An 8,847-nucleotide genomic window follows, 5' to 3' on the forward strand; every position below is an offset into this window, starting at 1 on the left:
CCTAGGAGATAACGAGGTGCAGTGTCAACAGTGACCACCGGAGGGCTCCTGGAGCCCACAAATGCCACAGGCTCTCAGGATGCTATGTGTCCATTTGGACCAGAGTTCCGGGTGGGTTTTGTTTCCGTTTTTGTCTTTATGCCAGTCCTGGGGCTTGAACTCAGGGCCTGGGCAATGTCTCAGCACTTCTTTTGCTTAAGACTAGCACTCTCCCTCTTGAGCCACTGATCCACTTGGTTTGTTTGGGTGTTTCATTCGAGATAAGACTCTCAGGGACTTTCCTGCCCAGGCTGGATGCCCAGATTCTTGCCTCCTGAGTGGCTAGGATTATAGGCATGAGCCAGCAGCGCCCAGCCAAACTGAAGATTTATTAATCACTGGTCACAGGAAGGGCTGTGACCTCAGTTGACAGCAGCGTCTGCCATCACAGATACATCATGGCAGAGCTGCAGCAGTAGAGGACACATCTAGTGGGCAGCCTGGGAGGAGAAGGAAAGAGCCCTTGGGAGTCCATCCAGGCCCCAGCTGTGGTGCTTGCAAGGCCCTGGGGCAGCATAGGGCCAGTGGTGAGTGGCCAAGGGGGCTGGTCAGCCTGTCTGGTCTGTGCCCAGGTGAGGGTCAGCATCGACCGCACGGGACCAGCGCTCTGGGAGTGGCCTGGGAGGCCAGCCTGGCCCATGGCGAAGGTGTGGTAGATGCTGAGCTCTGTGTGGACTATGGGGTCCCCGTCCCTCCCTAGGGCGGGGCTGGGACTGCAGAGATGTCCCCAGACAAAGCAGCTCTACTGTCATACATGCGCTGAGCTCAGCAGGCTAGAGAGGACCCTGGGCCCGCTCTCCAGGGGTGGGTTGTTGTTGTTGTTGTTGTTTTCTCCTGCCAGGAGCAGTCTGGATACTGATGATGTCATTCAAATACACACAAAATTGTCAACAGACATGTGCCCCCGTCTCACACCAAGCTGTTTTGAGGGCCTGAGGCCTACCCCTGCTACAGCACTGTACCCACACTTGAGCCTTTCAACTTGGGCTTCTTATCACAAGTGGCATGGGTAACCCAGAATTTGTGAGGAAGAAAGGAGGTTCTGGTTCCCCAACCCTTCAGAACCAGAGGTTGCTGGCTTAGCAAAGCCACACCTGAAGCCACACCCTGGTGGTCACGTTTCTAATCCCAGCCACTCAGGAGTCTGAGATCTGAGGATCACAGTTTGAGGCTGACCCAAGCAGAAAAGTCCATAAAATGTATCACCAGTCACCATCTAAAATCTGGAAATGGAGCCATGGCTCAGGTGATAGAGCACCGGGCCGCCCTGAGTTGAAGCCCTCTAAGGTCCAGGACCAGCATGCACAGATGGGCACTCACAGTCTGGGGTCAACATTCACCACTGAGTCACCAGCAGGGCCTGGGCCCCTCTGTGCTGAGGCCCACAGTTGGCCCTCATGACGCCGGCCTGCAGCTGCAGTGGGAGGAGCCTCCAACCTGCCCCTCTCGTCTCAGCTGGGCTCTTCCTCTCTAAAAGTGGCCCCTCTCATGGAGGAGGGGCTGGATTTCAGGTTTTAAAAAGTCCAGTCCATCTATGACAAATCCCATCAGGGTGAACACTTAGGGCTCCCCCGGTGAGGGCTCCTGTGGGAGCAGGGGCTGCAGCCTGACCCTCTGCCCTCTGGGTGGGGACCAGTCTGCTCTGGGCCGTGTGCAGTGCCCAGCCTGAGGCACATAGCAATCAAGGTGACATGAGACCAACCAGGGGCCCTGCTGCCAGGACCCTACATGGAAACCCCAGCCAGTACTCATCAAGATGGCACTGAGCAGGAGAGTTGTCCCTCCATCCGAGGAAGATTTGACAATAATAGATAATAAAGATCATACTGGTTCTGGGGCTTGGACTCAGAGCTTCATGTCTTGCTTGTTTGTTTTTGCTCAAGGCTAACCCTCTACTTCTTGAGCCACATCTGCAGCTTTCCTCTGGTTAATTGGAGATAAAGAATCTTACAGCCTGGGCTGGCTGGCTTCGAACCTCAGTCCTCAGATCTCAGCCTCTTTAAATTTTTTTTCCCTGGGGCCGGGAGTTTGGCCTAGTGGTAAAGTGCTTGCCTAGCATGCATGAAGACCGGGGTTCAATTCCTCGGTACCACATGCATAGAAAAAAGCCAGAAGTGGTGCTGAGGCTCAAGTGGTAGAGCTCTAGCCTTGAGAAAGTCCAAGGACAGTGGTCAGGCCCTGAGCTCAAGCCCAGGACTGGCAAAAAAAAAAAAAAAAATTTCCCTTTTCTTTCTTTTTCTCTTTTTTGTGGGTCATGGGGCTTGAATCTGGGCCTGGACACTGAGCTCTTCAGCTCAAGGCTACTGCCCTACCCCTGGAGCCACATCACCACTTCCACTTCTGGTTTTCTGGTAGTTACTTGGAGATACGAGCCTCATGGGCTTTTGTGCCCAGGCTGGCTTTGAGGATCTGAGGATTGTGGAATCTTCAGATCTCAGCCTCCTGAGTGGCTAGGATTACAGGCGGGAGCCACCACACCCGACCAGGTCTCAACCTCCTGAGTAGCTGGATTACAGGCGTGAGCCACTGGTGTCCCCAAAATTTACTTATTTTTTGAGACAAGACCTTGCTGTGTAGCCGGCTGTGTGCGACTCTCCTCCCGCCCCAGCTCCCGGCGCTGGGACGCCCCGTTGCTGTGCCCATGGCAGCCGCAGGCCCCTCATCTGTAAGCAGGTGAGGCTCAGGTGGCGTCCGTCTGGGTCCCACCCTCATGTTGGTTCATGTCCAGGAAACTCGGCTTCCTTCCTGTCTATTTATGGGGCCCCCATCACCGGGAGAGCGGGGTACCCGGAGCATGCTCATGAGTGAGCTTTCTGTGGGTGCCTGGGTCTTCAGACTGCGGCCTTTATCCTCTTCTCCTCCTAGCCCGCGCTCTCTGAGCACAGCTGGGACAGGCCCGCATGCTCACAGACTCCATGAGGCCCACGTGGGCTGTGGACGTGGGAAGGCCTGGCTGGGGGGAGGCCGTCTGGCTACAGGTGCATGGGATTGAGGTCCCAGAAGGCGGCTGGCAGACTGGCCTTTGGCAGCCCAACACGGTCGCGTCCATGTCATTTTTCATCTTCCTGCTCTTTCTGACTCCTCAAAGGGGCCTTGTCGAACCAAGGAAGCCGGGCTTCCCTGAACTCCCTCCTAGGACATTTCCACAGCCCCTGCGCCCTCTGCTTTCCCCACCAGCCTGCCTGAAACGCCCAGCTTCTAGAGCTCTGGCCCTCCCAGGGGTCTGTTGTTGCCGGGGCTGGAGTATTTTCATTCCCTTCTGTTATGTCCTATGGTACCGGTGGCGGAGCCTCAGGCAGGACGACCAGCTTAGGAACCTTTGAGTGAGCCGGGGGGCCTGGGGGGGGGCAGTGAATCCACCCAGCACACCACTCCAGCCCGATTCTTAGGGCCTCCTCTGCTGCCTTCGAGGACCTTCACCAGCCCGGGAAGCACCCTGGGTGTGAACACAGCCACGCATGGCTCACCTGACCTCACTCATCCACGCTCCAACTCTTCTTCCCTCGTGCCCAGGGCAGTTGCTGGTGCCGGGAGAAGCGTGTGCTGCATGCTTCAAAACCAGGTGTGGGCAGCTGGCATCCTCTCAGCCTCTTCACACGGGTGGGAGGAGGAGCCGGGGAGGAGCGGGCCTGGCCACGCCCACCCGGCCAGTCAGTGCCAGGCTGGGGTTGGGTCTAGATCCAAGTCCTCTCCTGCTGCTGGTGAGGTGGGCGAGAGAGAGAGAAGTGTTGAGGGAGGTGTTTGCTTGGAAGCTGCTTTGAAGAAAAGCCCAGAGACTGGCGGTGGCGCCATGTGTGGTGTCTACAGCTTCGAGTAAAGCCCGATCTGCATGGAAGAGGAGGAGGAGGAGGAGGAGGAGGAGGAGGAGGCGGCTGCCGCCGGGCTCCTGGTGTCCCTGTGGTGACTGGCTTATCTCCTTCTGGAAGGTTAGGAGTAGCCAGCATGCCTCTGTTTCCAGGCCATCTGTCTGTCTGAAGTGAACCACATACGTGTGTGGGTAGGGTGTGAGAGCTGCGTCCTCCAGGAAGGTGGGGCCGGTGGCAGCACCGGAGAAAGCCCGTGGGGTAGACCTGTAGCTGCCTGGAGGAAGGGCCCAGCACAGGCCATCATGGAGACTGGGCTCCAGTACCGGCCTTGCTGGGAGTCTGGCCCTGTGTCTGTGTCTGTCCAGCATCCACAGAAGATGTTTCCAGGCCTTGGAAAGGAAGCTGGGGCCAGATGCAGGCCTACTCTGACTTTGACTCATGGCTGCCTGTGTGTAAGCAACTGTGCTCTCCACCCATAGCTGTCAGACAGCAGCCACCTCCCGCCATGGCCGCCAGAGGGCGCTGTCCAAACCGCAGCCACCTCCCCCCATGGCCACCAGCAACCCCACTGCCCTCTGGAATCCCTTAGGGTAAACTCGGATAAAAGGCAAGACCTGTCTGCAGGAAATGGCTAGCCTAGGAACAGGCTCCACCACCCTCAGGCTCCGTCACCCCCAGCTTCCTCCAGCCCCAGCCCCAGCCCCAGCTTGGGTCCAGGTGGGCACATGGATGGCATAGGACAGATGTGGCCTTGAGGAGTCACGCTGAGGGGTCTGGATGGTGGCTGCAGGGGTCTCCACTGAAGCCCAGGTGACCCCACTGGAGGACATTGTGGCCCAGAGTCACCTCCTCTGGCCTCCTGGAGTCAACCACTGGGCAGGCTCCGCAGAAGCCAGACAGCAGCTGATGCCTCCAGGCCAGGCCCCCAGGTCCGGGACCCTGAGTGACTGGCAGGGTCCTGAGTGCTGTCACCGAGGACCCAGGGTGCCCCAGGACCCCGCACCCCCGCCACCAGGAGGGGACCCAGGCCCCTGAACATCAGGAAAGGATCCATCCTGCAGTTTGTTCCCGTCACGAAGCCAACATCTGTTTTCAAGCTGGCCTGAACCTAGGGCACATCTGGATCCAGTCACCAGTTTCTCAATCTCCGCTGTGTTCTGGGGGGGGGGGGGCCGGTCGGCCCAGCCAGGCTGAGCCGGGGAAACCCATGCCTGCACCACGGCCAGGCCCAGGCGGGGCTGTGTGAAATGTCACGTGGACGGCCAGCCCAGGGGTCACGGGAGACTGAGGCTGGACCTGAGGAGAACTCGGGAGACTGTCATGGGCAGGGTGCTTGGCAGTTCCCCGGGGCCCAGTCTCCCTAGACCTGGACCTGCCCCTTCTCCTGCCAGGCCCTCCCTGTGTATCACCTCTTTCCAGGTCCCCTGCCGGCTCCCCTGCCCCAGGACGCCTCTGTCCCCCGCATGCCCTGAAACCTTCCTGTCTCCACCAACCGGGTCAGAGCCTCCCGACCCGGATTCCCCCTGTAGGAGCTCATGTGACCCGGGGCCTCCTCCTCCAGGCCCTCCAGGGCCAGCCGTCCATCCTGGCCACCACAGCAGGTCCCCACGTGCCCTGTCAGGCGCACCCCCACCCAGCCTGTGTCTCTGGGCACGTCCCAGGAGGGGCCCGCGCTGTCTCTCTGCTCTGGCCCTGCATGGCCCTACCTGCCAGGTTGACAGGGCCCGTGGCCTCTCCGCAGTGGGGTCCCGACAGCCCCGAGCCAGCCCAGCATGGTGATGGTGCTTGGCTCGGTGGTGAGTCAGGCAGAGCTTGGCAGGCACTGAGTCGGCATCTCGGGAAACTAGGCCTGGAAAATGTGTGCAAGAAAAAAAGAATCCTGAAACAAACAAGTATGCGAAAGTGAAGAAAGAGGGTTTCAAGAGCCTGGAACCAATTTGGGGGCCGACCCAGCTGCCCACATGGATTCATTTCAGCTTCCCAAGCGTTATTCTATATGATGTCTTTCCTGCTAGAGCGTGGAGAGCTGTGTGTGAGCCTCGTTACTCAGCAAAGGCTCTGGGGATACCCCCCAGCCCCCCGCAAAAACAACAACAAAAAAACCCAGCATAGGCTGAGACATCAACAACTGGTTTTGATTTGGAAAAACAAAAGCCACCAGAACACAGAAGAGTAAAGTCCAGCAGATTCCAGAAGCTGCCCCAGACATTCCTGGATGGCTCTGCCCTCTGAGAGATCTAGGTTTGAGGTGTGCGGCGTCTCCTCTGCTCAGTTGCTCAACCTCTCTGGGCCGTGTTTCCACTGCTGAGCTTACCTCCCAGGGACGTCATGAGCCTTGGCTGGGTTGAAAACCCTTACAAATGGCGGCATGGATTTGTCCTGGGAAACGGAGACAGCTGCAAGTCAGGATCCGCTCCTTCACCTGACAAGTCAGGTCAGACTGCCAACACACTGCGAGAGAATCGTGACTCGGCCAACCTTCGGATGCGAGCATGGCTGATTGGACAGGGCCCAGAGGAAGAGGCCGGGACACAGAGGACAGGGCATGAGTATGGAGGAGGAAGAGGCCAGGGCACGGAGGAGGACAGGGCACAGAAGAGGAGGGCTCCATGCACTCAAGGGCTTGGCCAGTTAAAGGTAAGAAATGAAGATGAGGAAATGGAGCTGTGGCTCAAGTGGTAGCACCAGCTGTGAAAAAAAAAGCCAAGCAGGCCGAGCAAGGTGGCTCACGCCTGTCATCCTAGCTACTCAGGAGGCTGAGATCTGAGGATCGTGGTTCAAAGCCAGGCCGGGCACTAAAGTCTGTGAGACTCTTTATCACCAATTAACCACTTGAAAACCAGAAGTGGCGCTGTGGCTCAAAGGGTAAGGTGGTAGCCTTGAGCTACAGCTCGGGGACAGCACCCAGGCCCAGAGTTCAAGCCCCACAACCAACAAAGAAAGAAAGAAAGAAAAAAAGAAAGAAAGAAAGAAAGAAAGAAAGAAAGAAAGAAAGAAAAGAAGGAAGGAAGGAAGGAAGGAAGGAAGGAAAGAAAGAAAGAAAGAAAGAAAGAAAGAAAGAAAAGAAGGAAGGAAGGAAGGAAAGAAAGAAAGAAAGAAAGAAAGAGTGAGCCAAGCAGGAGGGCGAGGCCTGAGTTCAAGCCCCAAGGCTGCCAAATAAATAAATGATTTGATTAAAGAAATAAGAGTCAGGAGCACAGGGGTGGAGGACAAGGCCCCAAGTTCAAATCCCAGTACTGCTAAAGAAATAATGAAGGAAGGAAGGAGAGAAAATGACATTCTACGTTAGCGGGAAGAAAAACAGATTGCAAATCTCACAGCTAATCTTCCTGTGTGGTCGGAGCAGAAGAAAGTTTCCATCCGGTTTATGAAGTTAGAGGAAAAGCACTCTGCATCAAAGACGGTTTCTGGAAGTCGTGCTTGCCCGTCGGGCGGAGCAGAGGCCGCTGGCCCGGGCTGCGCTGGGGCGCATGGGGGCTGTGAGTGTAGGGGTGGGGAGGGCGTGCACACTCAGGGCCGGACCCCCATCCAGAGGCCTTCTCCACAGGCCCTGGCACGAGAGGCTGGGGAAGCCAGGCACTGGCCCACACCAGGCCGGTGGCACATGACCTCTGCCCCGGCCAGGTCTGAGCTCAGAGTCGGCACTGCACAGCCTGCAGTGTCCAGACACAGGCTGGGCGTCCGGGGGTCAGGGGCTGAGGTCAGCATGGACAGAGCCACGCCAGGCCAATGTCAGCAACCCGGCCAGGCTAGAAGTCAGGCCCACAGGGTTCCCCAGATGCCAGGCTGGCCGCCTGGCCCAGAGCCCTGAGCAGTCACCGGGGTGGGAGGGGGCAGGGAAGCTGGGGTGACCCCCAGCGGGGACTGAGCTGGGTCAGGCTGGGCACACAGGCCTCCTTGGCACGGGGGCAGCTTGGCAGGCTGTGCTTCACACTCTGCCCCCAGACTCAGGGGTTTGGGGGGATGTGGTGGTGGATGACCGAGGCTTCTGTGTCTCTTCTGAAGCCCCGGCAGAGGTTGTGGGAAACACACCTGTTTCGTGGCTTTGAGCACTTGGGACAGAGTCCTTTCCTGAGGGATGCGCTGAGGATCTGCCAGCAATTTGCCGCTGGAAGGGAGGCAGAGGCCGTCAGAGGTCATGGATTCTGGCAAATAGCATAAGTCTGAGAGTTGCAGTTAGGGTAGAGTGAGCGGCAGGCACCCCTCCTTTGGGGACTTCACCTCCAGCGCAGAGTGGCTGTCTGGGCTCCTAATGTTATGCCTGCACCCTGGGTAGGGAGGAGGGCAGGGCTAAGGGGCCAGGCTTTCCCTCTTTCCTACCCTCCATTTCTTCTTTCATCCTTTTCTGCTTCTCCCATTCTCTCTCCCTCTCTCTCTCTCCCTCCCTCTCTTTCCCTCTCTCTTCCTCTCCCTCCCTCCCTCCCTTCTTCCTTCCTTTCTTCCTCCCTTCCTTCCTTCTTCCCCTTACTTTTAGGTCCAGGGAGAAGGCCAGCCCTGGCTCAGGGCTTGGTGCCTGTCTCACCTGGCATGAGGAAGCTGCTGCCAGATCCCAGGTCAGAGAGGACCCCAGGCCAGACCAGAGGGAGGAGGGGAGAATGCAGGAGCGGGCCCAGTGGGCCTGGGGGCTCTGACTGCACAGTGGTTCCTGAGTCTGCTGTGATATGCCAGGCCTGGAGCCGGTCTGAAGTCCCAGGCAAGGCTGCTGTTGACCCTGGGCCCACTTTGAGCCCAGGGTCAACACAGAGGTGCCCACAGGTGGGGTCTGTCAGAAGTCTTCATGCATAGAGGCAGAACTTTTGTCTCTATGTGGGCAGAACAGTCTGCAATAACGACGGTGGCTGCTCTCCCGGATGCCATGGGCCTGGGGAGGGGGCAGGGACGAGGAGGAGCAAGAGGAGGGGGAAGAGGAGGAGGAGGAGGAAGAGGGGGGGGAGGGGAAGAGGAGGAAGAAAAGGAGGATGGGGAGGAAGAGAGGAGGAGGAGGAATAAGAGCAAGAGGAGA

Source organism: Megascapheus bottae, chromosome 24 (assembly GCF_031878675.1).
Source record: "Megascapheus bottae isolate mThoBot1 chromosome 24, mThoBot2.hap1, whole genome shotgun sequence".
NCBI classification, from domain to species: domain Eukaryota; kingdom Metazoa; phylum Chordata; class Mammalia; order Rodentia; family Geomyidae; genus Megascapheus; species Megascapheus bottae.